The 14,882-nt window shown below is 38.5% G+C and overlaps 1 long non-coding RNA gene across 1 annotated transcript in view; it reads right to left on the bottom strand.

The window, feature by feature from the left end:
* Window positions 1-1,557: 1,557 nt before the first annotated feature.
* The window catches only part of LOC108351750 (uncharacterized), a 39,853-nt gene continuing 26,528 nt past the window's right edge, over window positions 1,558-14,882 (bottom strand). The window contains exon 2 of the long non-coding RNA XR_015627342.1: window positions 1,558-2,811. This is a non-coding gene — a long non-coding RNA (uncharacterized LOC108351750). The remainder of the gene's footprint in view (window positions 2,812-14,882) is intronic.

Raw genomic sequence — 14,882 nt, 5'->3', positions numbered from 1 at the left:
CATGTACAATTAAAGACCTTCAGATGGAGAGGTTATCCTCATAGGTGAAAAGTAGTTGCAAGGATTCTTTGAAGGTAGACACCACAGGCAAAAAGTCATACAGCTTTGGTGGGACTGCAAACTGGTACAACCATTCTGGAAATAAGTCTGGAGGTTCCTCAGAAAATTGGACATTGAACTACCTGAGGAACCAGCTACACCTCTCTTGGGCATATACCCAAAAGATGCCCCAACATATAACAAAGACATAAGGTCCACTATGTACATAGCACCCTTATTTATAATAGCCAGAAGCTGGAAAGAACCCATATGTCCTTCAACAGAGGAATGGATACAGAAAATGTGGTACATCTACACAATGGAATATTACTCAGCTATCAAAAACAATGACATTATGAAATTCATAGGCAAATGGAAGGAACTGGAAAATATCATCCTGAGTGAGGTAACCCAATCACAGAAAAACACACATGGTATGCACTCATTGATAAGTGGTTATTAGCCCAAATGCTTGAATTACCCTAGATGCACAGAACACATGAAACTCAAGAAGGATGACCAAAATGTGAATGCTTCACTCCTTCTTTAAAGGGGGAACAAGAAAATCCTTGGCAGGGAATAGGGAGGCAAAGATTAAAACAGAAGCAGAAGGAACACCCATTCAGAGCCTGCCCCACATGTGACCCATATATATATACAGTCACCCAATTAGATAAGATGGATGAAGCAAAGAAGTACAGGCTGACAGGAACCGGATGTAGATCTCTCCTGAGAGACACACCCAGAATACAGCAAATACATAGGCAAATGCAAGCAACAATCCACTGAACTGAGATCGGGATCCCTTTTGAAGGAATCAGAGAAAGGACTGGAAGAGCTTGAAGGGGCACAAGGACCCATATGAACAACAATGCCAAGCAACCAGAGCTTCCAGGGACTAAGCCACTACCTAAAGACTATACATGGACTGACCCTGGGCTCCAACCTCATATGTAGCAATGAATAGCCTAGTAAGAGCACCAGTGGAAGGGGAAGCCCTTGGTCCTGCCAAGACTGAACCCCCAGTGAACGTGATTGTTGTGGGGAGGGGTGGTAATGGGGGGAGGATGGGGTGGGGAAGCCCACATAGAAGGGGAGGGCGAGGGGTTGGGGGATGTTGGCCCGGAAACCAGGAAGGGGAATAATAATCGAAATGTAAATAAGAAATACTCAAGTTAATAAAGAATAAATATATATATATACATACATACACACACACACACACACACACACACACACACACACACATATATATATATATATATATATATATATATATATATATATATATATGAAGTCATACAGCTTTTATGTGTTCAGACTACTCTCTTTGGAACTGGAGAAAGGAGCCATGATGCAGCACTGCAGGATCCCCTAACAATGTGCTCTCTACAACTTCCAGGAAGAACACAGCTTGCTAATACATTGGTTTAAGCCATGAGTTTAACACATGGTTTAAGTCCCAGGTTGGACTTTTTGAGCTTCAGAAATACAGAATAAAAAAAAAAACCACTTATGTTTCTACTACAAACCTGTCTTAATTTATTACCATTATACTAGGAAACTGCGTATGCATTTTATATGCAAACATGGACACAATTCTAGTATTTACTGCAAGTGAGGGTGCAATGAAACCACTGAACTAGACTACTCCATGGGTTAAAAAACCTGTTTGTTGGGGATCAAAAAGCCAAAATGTGGAAGGAAGGGAACAGAGAGAGGACACCGTGGAGGGGGGCATTCTTTAACTATAGTCAACACAGTGGAGGTCTTTGAGTTGATACAGGGTGTTGGATTGGATGGGAACTATGCCCTTACCTTAGGTTGACTTTTGGGAGAGATTAGGGGAGACTTCAAGGGGATTAAGAGAGGTTCTAAGCAAACAGAAACCAGATTTCAGGCCTTTGTTTACCTGGTAATAATCTTTCTGCATACCTTGCCTGTTTACAAAATCCTGTTTAGCACATTGTAAGGAGACCTTCAATTTTGGAGGAATCATTTTGAACCTAACATTTACCAGCCTAACTTGTGAATTACAGCTTCTAATAAATCTGTTGAAAATAGTCGTAAGCTAGCGGAGGTCCGATAAGAATAATCAGACTTAATAACTTTCCAACAATTTAAATTTGTTCTATACATTGCAAACCAACCACATGATTTACTGGTAATCTGAAATATGCGAGAATGAATAATGTTCATTGTCTGTAATGACAATGAACATTCTGTCACCACTAATTCTGTCACCACTGGACTTCTCAAATAGAAGTCGCTGGACTCTACAATAGAGTTTTAATTACTTTTAATGTCAGGATAACTGTTATGTTTCTGAAGATCTCCTATACAACCTGTCTGACTTAGAACTTCACATAGGTAGGTAGCTGTTATGTCTGATTCTTCATCCCTGGTTCCTTTTATTTTACTGACATGCACAGCCCCCTTTCTAGCCCTCAACCTTTTCTCAAGTGCATTGGAATTCTGCACTCATTGTCTAGTTCCTTCAAGTCCTGCAGGAGATCTGAGAGGCTCGGTGAGTGTTTACATGACCCCACACCCAGCGCTACCACCAATGTGGCTAAAGGGTTAAGAGCAACTTCCTTCTTTTTCAGGTCAGAAAGAAAAAGAGTCCTTCAAATATCTGACCCTTTAAACATCTAAAAGTCCTTTGTGTTTCATTTACTGCTCTTTCTAAAGACGGGATGTGGCAGGAGCATGGAGACACTTCTCAGTGGAATCACCAGCTTTCCAGGTCTTTCACTCTTCAACTCACATGGTCTTCATCAGAAGAGAAGAAGAGAAAGAGAAAATGTCCATTAGGAACAACGGGCATTCAAATGATTTGTATTTACAGAGTCTAATTACTATTGCTTAATATAAATTTAATCCTTGGCAACTATACAGCAAGCATCTTTTTAAACCAAATTATAAATTAAATGAAACTCAATCTATTATTATTATTTATACAAGTTAACAGCTATTTGACTCTATTTTAATACCATAACCTGTGTACTTGCCATCCCATGCTTCCTAATACCGACTTTTCTAGGCTGGTTATTTTCCAAGGAGCCTGATCTTTGCATAACTTACCAGTATCAGACATCAAAACTCAGGCTGCCCACCCTCCTCCTTAACTGCATGATTTAAGCCTGGCCACATTCTGACAGTTTGAGTCAGTTCCAGGCAATGAAATGTGAAAACTCTGATTTACTGCCTGCCTGTCTAGAACAGACCTGCCACTTCTTCACGAGAAGCCCCACTTCAAATTTTTCCCCAATTGATTCTGAAACGTGAACTGTAGCAGCATTCATCAGAAAAGATTAGAAATGGCTGAGGTGCATCCCCTGAGGTACAGGTTCTGCTGGAACGTGACTGCAGCCTTCATATAACGTGTGGGATAAGGGCATTCACCCTGTTCTGGCTTTTTAGTCTTTATGCTACGAGAAAACAAAAAGCAAATAGGTCATTCTTTTCTAAATAATAGGTTTTATATTTAGGGACTTGCTCAAAAGTCCCTGATTTCGTTAAGATTGTATTAATAAACTAGAACAATAGATACACTTGGTTGGATCCGGGCGTTTAAATAGCGTACCCAAGTGCAACACAGCAGTCTGTTTTGCAAGATGAATGCAAATGCAGTAAATCCTGGTTTCACTTAGGGAACAAACCTCGATGTCAGGATCTCTCAAGCTCCTTTATTTTCAAAACTGGAAACAATGAAACTTAAATTGGGGGTGGGTGGGTGGGGTGACAACTTATTTATTTACTTATTGTTTATCTGCTTTGCTTTGAGATGAAAACAATAACAAGGTTAGGGAAGAAATTAGAATTCCAGGGGCAAGTGCTATAGCCTTGTTAGATGGAGATTTTTCTTTTCCCCATGCAGACAAGAAATCCTGACCTGAAAACAAATACAATAAAGGCAACAGGAAATTGAAATGTTTTAAAGTAACAAAGGATTATGTGGAGATAGAAAAATAAAAACAGTAAGATTTTACTAGAACATCACCAGAAAGGTAGATAATGAGTGGATATATGAAGACTGGTTAAATATCAGGCAATGAACATATCTAAAATGAACCTTAATTTTGTTTAGTTTCAAACACTGAAACATTTACCTCTAACATCTTAAATACTTATCAACAGGAATTGTGTGTGTGTATGTTATTTATTTTTGTACGTATTTGTGTATGTGTGTGCATATATGTGTAAAGGCCAGAGATCAATATTGCAATGCTCTCTTGGATCCTCCTCCACCTTATTTTTTGATATAGAGTATCTCATTGAAAGAGAGGTTCTCTAATCCAACTAGGCTCACTGGCCAATAAATCGTAGCCATTAGAATAAATGTGCTTCTGAGGTAATGGGCAACAGATATAGACTTCATTTGTTCTTCTTCTGTTTCTTCTTCCTCCTCTTTCTCTTCCTTTCCTCTTCCACCTCTTCCTCCTTCCCCTTTTCCTCCTCCTCTTCCTCCTTCCCCTTCTCCTCTGCCTTCTCTTCCTCCTCTTCCTCCTTCCCCTTCTTCTTCTCCTCTGCCTTCTCCTCTTCTTCTTCCTTCTCCTCCTCTTCCTCTTCCTCCAACTAATTTCCTTGATTGGCATCCAAGCTCAGGACTTCATCTTTGCTTAGCAAGCATTTTACTTAGATATCCCAGCCCAGATACATATGTATTTTAACACGAAGCTTTTTTTTGGAGAAAAGTTATGTTTACTGATTACTCGTGAGTGGAATAGTATGTGAAATGATTGAAGGATTGAGTGACTTGGTTATACCCCTAAGTCTTTCATTAACACTACACCCTCAAGCTTCAACTTTCCAGTGGCATTTATTTGTAGGAGAGCACTGCAGTACAGTATCAGGATCGCTGTATCACTGGGCACCTAAGATAAAGACAATCTTCAAACATATTATACAGATTAGGGATCAACCACCTCTTTTTAAGTTCTAGGTAATAAATACTTCAGGCTTTGCCTTCTCTGCAATCTCAGTAATATGTATTCAACAGAGCCACTCTAGCACAAAAACACCTATACACGGAGAGTTGGTGGAGAGCCAAGATAAATCCTTCACACAATGGACAATGGTTTCTTGTGTTAGTTTGTCAAATCTGACAAGAATTTGGCAGGTTTTAATGAAGTTTACCTTTGACATGATCCTTTTTTAAATTATGTATATATGTGTTTGTATGTGATGTGTATATGCAGTTGATGTCTATATGCAGGTGAGATAAGACGAGGCCTGTGACTGGACAGTGAAAAAGTAAGGCAGGCACAGAGTTTTGGAGAGAGGAGGGAGAGATGAGAAGGGAGAAGAAGAACCAAGACGGAGGAGGAGAAGGATGACGTAATTCTGTGTGGCCTTAAAGGGCCATGAGTAGTTATGAATATTTCATAAGACGTGGATTTTTATAGGACAATTTGTCTTATCTAGGTGGCAGTTTATAACATTATCAATTGGTTGTGAGTTTATTGTGTGGATGTTTTGTGGAATGAGAATTTAAGATATAAGTCTGATTGGTAAATTACAAGCTTATTGAGTTTTGATTTTAATAGGTTACTGGGAGTTGTGACTATAACCACAGGGGGCAGATGCTGGGCATGTGAGCAGAATCCACAGCAGAGAGTCACAAGCAGGTCGCTGCTGCTGGGGCCAGAGAGTAGCCAGCAGCAATGTGGGGCTAGATATGGCGGCTGCCGGGCTCAGATATGGCAGCATGGGATGGAGATTGGGAGCTTAGTAGTTGAATGCTTTGCTGAATTAAATGAAAATACCCCACAGATGCCATGTGGCCTGCCAGAGCTGGCAATAGCATGGGATGATAGATTTCTTCTTTAATATTTACTACTACATGTATATGTACATATGTGGGGCACACAAATGTCACAGTGAACATTTCATGCCACAGGAGAGTCTCAGATGTTGGTCCTCATAGTGTAGAAAGGATCTCTCTCTCTCTCTCTCTCTCTCTCTCTCTCTCTCTCTCTCTCTCTCTCTCTCTCTCTCTTGCTTTCTCTCTTTCTCTTTTGCTATTGGCTTCCATAAGCTATGCAAGCTGGCTCATGTGTTTCAGGGAATTTTCTTGTTTTGCCTCCCACGTTCCCTTAGGAGCACTGAAATACATACATGCACTACTGTGGTCAGCCTTCTGTGGGTTCCAACATGGTTGGAACTCACGTCCTCATCCAGGCAAACATTTCACCCACTGAGCCATCTCTCCAGTCCCATCCTGTGCTCCCTCAGTAGTGGAGGTGTGAACCAAAAATAATGGGTGAAACACAAGTGAAAAGTAGAATGCTGGCATCCCAGGATATTGTGGTGTCCAAACCTAACTACACAACAGCCAGTAAGATACAGACTGAGGACTAGCAAGTCCCTTTATGATTTACATTCCACCACTGAAGCCTGTAACCAGAAGACACGTTTCCATATTTCACCTGGAGGAAAAAGACACCCCAGCAATACAAAAACAAGAGAGAATAGAAATAAACTAAGAAAATCAACTCCATAAAGTGTAGCTAAGAATTTTTTTTCCTACTTAGACTATTTGCCATAATATAAAAAGTCTTCTGGTTGAGAAGAGAGTGGCCTGAGGAATCTGCACAACCAGACTTCCAGAACAACGCCCCCAGCCAGGGGACACCATCAACCTTCACTCACGCACTGCAAGGCAAGGAGGAGGAAGCACCTGTGAACATAAGGAAGCAAACCTGCTGGAGGGGATCACACGTCCTGTGAGGACGGAAGTAGGAAATGTGGGCTTCACATACTGAAGAATGGAATATGTGATACAATCTTAATGAAAACTAATATTTTATTGTTGAGAAAATGAAAAGACTGGAGAGAATCAACACTCGTTTTACATTCACCAACTAGTGGAGTTTAACAGAGAGAATTAATAATTGGAAAAAATACCAAGTCAGGTAGCCATAAAGCTTGTCACATGAAGTGCCAAAAGGAACAGGCCTGAAAGGGTAACACAAAGACTACATTACATGTGCTATGTGCTACCGGAGCTGATTTTTAACTTGTTTGATGTCCTGGGCAGTGGTCTGAGATGGCGGTTACTTATTAACAACACCACTTTCCTACAAAGGAAAATGGCCAGAAACCCTAAGCAATTCTGAAAGATCACTTTAAGCCAAGGTTTGAAGCCAATCTTATACAAGAGGTTATTTCCAACTGAATATGCTAAAGGCAGAAATGACAGTTGCCAGCTCAGACAGCTGTGAAAGGTTTGTGCAATTTGAAAGGAATTAATGAAAACACTTATTTAGTAGGACAGCAAAGAAACAGATTTTAAATTATACTTCAAGATGGCCATTCATTATACTACCTTATTTAAACAACACATTATTATATAATTGTAATAGATTTTTAGATATCAATTATAGGAATAACTTAAAATAAATTAGTTCAATATTCAGAACTTTTTACCTAGAAGTGAAATATTTACATTTCTAGCTTTCTCAGCCCCCCAAATTCTAAGCTCAACAGCCAAGTAGAAGTGATGTAGAAATGATGTAACCACGTTTACAGCACGAACAAACAAGCATTAAAATAACCCTGCTAAACCCATGGGCCAATGTTTTAAAGCATTATACATGCTCTGCTCTGTTAGTAAAACAATTTTAAAGACAATGTTTATTTTTATGGATAGTTTGTGTCAAATTAATAGAGAGCTGGGTAAAATCAGCTGTCCTTAAGCACTGAGGAAAGGAGACATAATATCTTTCATTGTGTATGTTTTATCTTTGATCTTTGTTCACAGCTGAGATAAACTTGATTGTTTCCCCCTAACAATACAGGTTTTAGCCATTGCTTTCCTTTTGAGAACTTGGTAGTTAGACCCAGTGACTGAAGACCACACACCTGGTCACAGGACACAGAGATTAAAAAGTCTGTACTAATCCAACAGCTTTCTCCATTTTGGCTAGCTCTCAAAATACAGGAAGGTTCCATGCAGATTGCCAGGGAATGGAGGAGTCAGCAGTAATATTACCCACAGTGAACCTCTGAGCTGGGATAATAATCAAATTATCAAGATATGCCGATGGATGCAATAATGGCAGAGATGTCATAGGGTTAAGCAGAAAATACGCAGGTATTGAGGCTGAGCTGATAATCTCAAGGCTCTCCTACCAGTGACCTACTTTCTCTAGCTGGGTGCCACCTCCTAAAGATACTACAGCCTTCCATAACAACAATCACTTAGGAGCAAAGTGCTCAAGCATGAGATCATAGTAAAATGTTGACATTAGAGCCACAGCACTAACTGGTCTCTGGCTTCTAGTAACCATCCTATTATCAGCTTCTATCATGCCACGTTCAAACTCTGCACTCAAATGAGATCATGTACAACTGCTTTTTCCCACTTGACTTTTATTAACTTAGCACAATGATTTCCTGGTCCATGCACAGTGTTAGAAGTGAGGTGTGGTTAACTAGGACATTCTATATCACTCAATTCCTACATGACAGATACTTGGGTGGCTTCTATTTTCTTGGCTCTTTACTGAAGGAAAGATAGAAGTGCAAATGTCTCTAACGCACTGGCTCATTTTGGAGGTGGGGGAATAATAAACCCCCTAGTGAATTTGCTTAGGCACACGAGTCATACTAGTTTAAACATTTATGGAACTCAGTATTACTTCCCATAATGGCTTTAGTGACATACATTCCCATGAAATATAAACAGGATGTTCAAACAGTCCCCTATCTCCACATTCTCACCGGCACGTCCTATCTTTAGTCTACTAATATTTTAGTATTAGTCAATGATAATGAATGGAGTGATGTGGTTAAACATTGTGGTTTTGGTTTACAGTTTTCTGGTGGTTAGTAATGTCAGCCATTTGGGGGCGACTGTTGCCTAAATATATCTTCTTTTAGAAAATGCTTGTTTGAGTCTGATGCCCATTGTTTAGTTGGGGTATTTGCTTTCTGATTAATCAGTTCTTGGCTTCCTTATATGTTCTAAATATCAACGTCCTGCCAGATAAATGCTTTTAAAATGTTCTCTCTCATTCTGCCTGTTGGTTTTATACTCTGCCCTGACTGTTCTTTGCTGCCTGAAAGATTTTCAGTTTAATGTGATTCCACCTGTCTATGTTTGGTTTGGTTTCTCAAGTTGTCAAGTCCTGATAGGAACATTCTTGTCCATGCCAATGTCTAAAAAATTTTTCCCTGTATTTTCTTCTATAACTTCATAGTATAAGTCTAAAATTTAAATCATTAATCTATTTAGACTTGAGCTTTGTGTGTGATGAGAATAGGTGTCTACTTTCCTTCATTGGCTATGCATGAACAATTTTCCCAGAAACCTTAACTGAAATGATGAAATGATTCTCTTTCATCCAACCCATGTTCTTGACATTGTTGTCAAAAATCACTTGTCAGTTGGGCTGTGGTGACACGTGCCTTTATGCTCAGCCGCCTGGTTAGGCAGAAGTAGGCAGATCTCTGAGTTTAAAACCAGCCTAGTCTGGTCAGCCAGGGCCATGTCTATAAAACCAAACAAAAAAGGCAGGTATCTACACATGTGTTCATTCACTATATACAGGATTCTAGGCTATATATATTCTGATGTAGATTTCTTCTTTTATACCAATGTCTTGCTGCTTAATGACACATTTATAGTATGTTTTGAAGAGAAGTTGTGCAATGTGTCCTGCACTGTTCTTTTTAACTCAAGATGGTTTTGATGATTCAGAGTTTCATCTTGGTCTCATTGATATGTACTTCAGAAGTCTTTTCCTAGTTGTTCACTTTTCAGTATTTTATTGTAGAGATATTTTATCTACTTAGTCACTTTATCCTTGGAACTTAAAATCATTTTAAGCTGTAAATGCATAGCTAAAATGATAGCTACAAAAATGGAATGCATCTCCTGTTTCCTATGTTTTTAGATTATTGTATTGGTATAAAGCAATATTCCTTATATTGTGTGTTGATTTTACATCTTAAAACAGATGAATTTATTTATTTAGTGAAATAATGTGTTAGTTATAACATTTTTTTCTTGGTACACTTTTGTGAGTTTCCTCACACAAAATTACATTTTTCACACAGTGACAGGTTGACCTTGATTTTTTGTTTGGATGCATTTATTTATTTCTCTTACCTAATTTATCTGGATAGAACTCCCAGAACTCTGCTGAATAGATGTGGGAATAAGCACTTTTGTCCTGTCACGATTCTTGATTCTTAGCAATAGAGCTTTCAGGTTCTCCTCATTGTATACTATGTAGTTATTAGTTTATAATTATAATTTATAATTATAATTTATAATTATAGTTTATAATAAATTATGGTGAGATGTGTTCACTGGGTGCTTTGACAGTTAAGTTGGTTGGTTGGTGGGGGGGTTGGTTGTTGGTTGGGTTGGTTAGTTGGGTTGGTTGGTTAGTTGGATGGGTTGGTTGGTTGGCTGGTAGATTAGTTGGTTTATTGAGACAGGATTTCTCCATGTAACAGCTCTGACTGTCTTGGAACTTCCTTTGTAGACTAGGCTGGCTTTAAACTTACAGAGATTTATCTTTCTCTGTCTCCTAAGTGCTGGGATTAAAGGCATGCAACACCATGGCCAGCTTATTGTTCAGTTTATATTTTGGAGAAATTGATTTTTATGGAATGTGCATTTTGCACTGGTGGATATATTGTCAGCTGTTTGACATCATTATCATCATGTTCATTGATTTTCATACATTATATCATCCTCGCAAACTTAGGATGAACCCAGATGATTTTGGGTTTAGCTGACTAGTAAACTAACATCTTTAAGTCTAAAATTTCAAAACAGTGAAGTGGCAGGGCTTGAAAACAAAATACTTATTATGAATGTTATTAGGCTTTTGAACAACATATTCAAAACAACATGTTTATTTCCTGTTTAAGGATATTGTCCTATGATCCTGCACATTTCTTCTCTTTTTTCTTCTGCTTTTTGTTGGCTGCACCTTTGTCTGGTTTTGGTGTAAGAGTAATGGTTGCCTTGTAAAATTTTATTGAATATAGTTTCTTCTAGTTTCTTCTAGTTGAGAGAGAGAGAGAGAGAGAGAGAGAGAGAGAGAGAGAGAGAGAGAGAGAGAAAACAGTTATTAGTTCTTCTAAATATTTGTTAGGAGTCAGCAGTGAATTCTGCCTAGTCTATCCTTGGAATGTAGAGCTTGAACACTTGTGGCCACAAAGAAGTTCATAGAATTGTCTGAAACCCAAGCAGAGTTAGTGTCATTTCTGATAGAATAGTGTACATGCTTCAGTGGCTGAGGCCTCTCATTTCCAGTCGGTTATCCATGCTTTCAGCACATTAACCTCTTTTTAGCTGATTGGATGACTATATTTTCTTCATAGTGGGGCATTGTACATGTTGTTCAAAAGCCTAATAACATTCATAATAATTATTTTGTTTTCAAGCCCTTGCACTTCACTGTTTTGAAATTTTAGACTTAAAGATGTTAGTTTCAAAGTTACATGCCTCTGAAAGCCTTTGATGAAGGAACCGAGAATGAAGTCACTGTCAAGCATGATCTCATAAGTCTTTTCTTCATTCTGTTATTCCAGTAATCCATTAATTTCTGGAACAAGTATATATTAGAATTGCCTGTGTGGAGAGAATTCGTTGATGATACAGGTGGGTTAAACAATATCTCCCTAAAATCATGTTTTTGTGGAACCTCAAAATGCTACTTCATTTAAGGGGGTCTTTGGGGTTACTAAAGATGAAGACATACTACAGTAGGATGGGCCATATATCTAAGACTTATTTCTTTATAAGACACATAGAGAAAAGATATTACTGTAACAAATAAACAGACATTTTATGGAATGGAGTTCAGTGATTAGGAGGGAGAACTTGCTATGCTTACAGAGGTTATTAGTTAGATTCCCAGAGCCCACATACCAGTCTTCTGGCCTCTGTGAACACTGCATGAATGTGTTCAAATACTCATCCTGTAGTATTATATTCAGCTGCTTTACCCAGGATCTAGAAAATCAAGAAGAACAAGCACAACACCTTGTTTGTACAGCCTGAAACACACAGCTGAGAGGAACTCATTAGATGAAAGAATCTTAAGTTGATTAAGGGGAGAGCAAACTTATTTTACATTGTTGTTTATATAACTTAAATTTTAGTGTCTAGACACACATCAGATAACTGGCTGGGCATTCCAGTTAACTTAATGGAAAAAAAACAGTCTTATGTAAAGGAGAAAGGAGAAAGTGGTTTTCAGAAGCCATTATTCTGCACTGCATGACTAAAGATGACTAAAGATGTAGCTCAGTGGAAGAGCTTGTGCTTAGCATGTTGAAGGCTCTAGATACGATCCAAACGCTGAAACTAGAAATTATATGTCCTATTATTTAGGTAGACATGGTGGTGCAATCCCAACGTGCAAGAGGTTGATTAAAAATGGTTGCAAGTGTGAGGCTAGTTTGAGCAACAGAGAGTTGAAGGTCAGTCTAAGCTACACAGAGGGACACTGTCTAAAATCCAAAACCTCAACAACAAAAGCCTGAACACCATAGATTTTTCCAGGGACAAAGTGCCTCTCCAGCTTTGGGGTGCTCCATGGCCTCAAAAAGTATAAGGCTTACTGACATGCTATTAAGTTCCCGTTGAAGGACAGCTGATACACTTAGACAAAGAGTTCTTTTAGAAAACACAGCCAAATGATAACCTTTCAAAGGTGTTTTAACATTAACAATTTGTGTTAAAAATGTAGAAGAAAGAAGTTTAAAGCATTTGTGTACTTGGCACTTTTGAACTGCACTTTAAATGAGGACAAAGAATATATTGAACACATTGGTTTGCATTTGGGGGTGTACCAGAAGGAAATGTTCTCTTGTGTTTCACACCAAAATTTTGTTACTTATCACTAACTAATAAGACCTGAAAGTCAGTAATTCTTACCTTTGTATTACTAAGAATTTTTATTCCTCTTTTAATGAATTGGATTCCAATTAAATTGAGTGAAAAATAAGGCATGGAGCATGAAGTTCACATTGATTATTCAATCATGAGAGGAAAATCCCAGTGAACTCTTGACAAACTAGTTCTAGCTCAGAGAGGTGGTAGCTGTGCCTTCTGCATAGATTTCCAAGATTTCAGTTCAGGTTACAGTTTTTCATATTTTCCTAGTAGAAATAATGAATAGAGCTTATAATGATGTCTCTTGGGGAAAATTGCTTTAGGAAACTAAATTAAAACATAATCAAAGAGTTTCATACATATCAGGCCCTTCCAATTTGCTTGCTTCCCTATAGTTCTCACTTCTTTATCCTCCATTGTAGCAAATTTCTTTAAAGTGAAGTATGTACGGACCTCTTCACATCATATCTTCTCCTTTTCCATTGCAGCTATGACCATGCAATTACTCTACCAATCAGCATTATGAAGTTCAAGTATTCACATCTCTTATTGACTAATTGACTATATTAGCTATATTTTGTACAAGTCTATACCCATATCTTCCCTTACTGTGCCTCTTCTATTCCTCAACTTTTCCTTTCTGGCTTTATGTTCTCTGTTGTTTTTGAAAATTGAATATCTTAAGGATATATAGGGCTACATGGATGTGAGACCACCTAGTGGTGTATGAGTACCCTTTCAGAGCCCAAATCCCTCGCTATCCCTCTCCTAGAGCAATCCACTACAAATAACTCTTTCAATAATGGTGGGCTTCATGAACAACTTCCTGATCCATGCTAAAATTTTGACTGACTGGATCTTGTGCAGGTCTTATGCATGTTTTCACAGGTGCTATGAGTTCATGTGTTGTCATGTATAGAAAATACTATTTACCATGGACATTCACTTCTGGATCTTACAATCTTTATGTCTTTTTATTCATAATGGGCCTCGAACCTTAGTGAAAGAGCTGGCCCATTTAGAGCTGAGAATTGTACATCACCTATTCTCTGTACAGTGAAATTGCTTCTAGTGCAAAACGTGAATCTTCTCAAAAGAGGGTTGAGAGATGCTCTATTTTATGAGTATAAATATAAGAATTTAGGGGGCAGTTTATTACTATATTTATTCAACAGGATAATAGTGCTCGGTTCTTCCTTGGCCATATGATCTCATCGTAAGTTGAAGTTCAGTTAATGGACCCTGTAAGCATAATGCTTTTGTGCACTGTGTAAAGGTTATCCTTCTGTTATTCAAATGCTGCTTCTCTGCCTTTATATCTTGTTTCAATCCAATGAGTCATTATAATGCTTAGGTCAAAAATCTTCTGTTTCAAGTTCAAGAGTTATGTAAATAATTCTTACCATTCGTTCTCTGCTTGTCAATAAATGCTGATAATCCAATGGCTTGCCTGAAAAAAGAATAGGATGGAAACTTCCACCAGCCAGAAGCCAGGGGAAAGAGAGAGGGAAAAGGGGAGAGAGAGAGAGAGAGGGAGGGAGAGAGAGAGAGGGAGAGAGAGAGAGGGAGAGAGAGAGAGGGGGGGAGAGAGAGAGAGAGGGGGAGAGAGAGAGAGAGGGGGAGAGAGAGAGAGAGAGGGAGAGAGAGAGAGGAGAGAGAGAGAGAGAGAGAGAGAGAGAGAGAGAGAGAGAGAGAATATGAAAATGAGAGTTTCAGAGATCAACCATGAGGAGGAGAAAAGAGAGAATTAGAGAAAATAACATGGGACAAAACTTCGGGAGCCCAAAGAGTGAAGTCAATAATAATGTGCAAGTATTGTGGGATTATGGTTGGGAGGTAGCCATATTAACATGGGTGGTTAATATAAGTCAATACTGTCTATATATTGAGGTGCAGCTCAAAATATACCCTGGTTTCTCTGTGTACTTACTATGGACTAGCAAACGTACAGAAATACAACCATCAGATTACTATTCTA

This window comes from Rattus norvegicus, chromosome 8 (genome assembly GCF_021556685.1).
Source record: "Rattus norvegicus strain SHRSP/BbbUtx chromosome 8, alternate assembly SHRSP_T2T, whole genome shotgun sequence".
NCBI lineage: Eukaryota > Metazoa > Chordata > Mammalia > Rodentia > Muridae > Rattus > Rattus norvegicus.
This window is presented reverse-complemented; position numbering and strand designations above follow the sequence as displayed.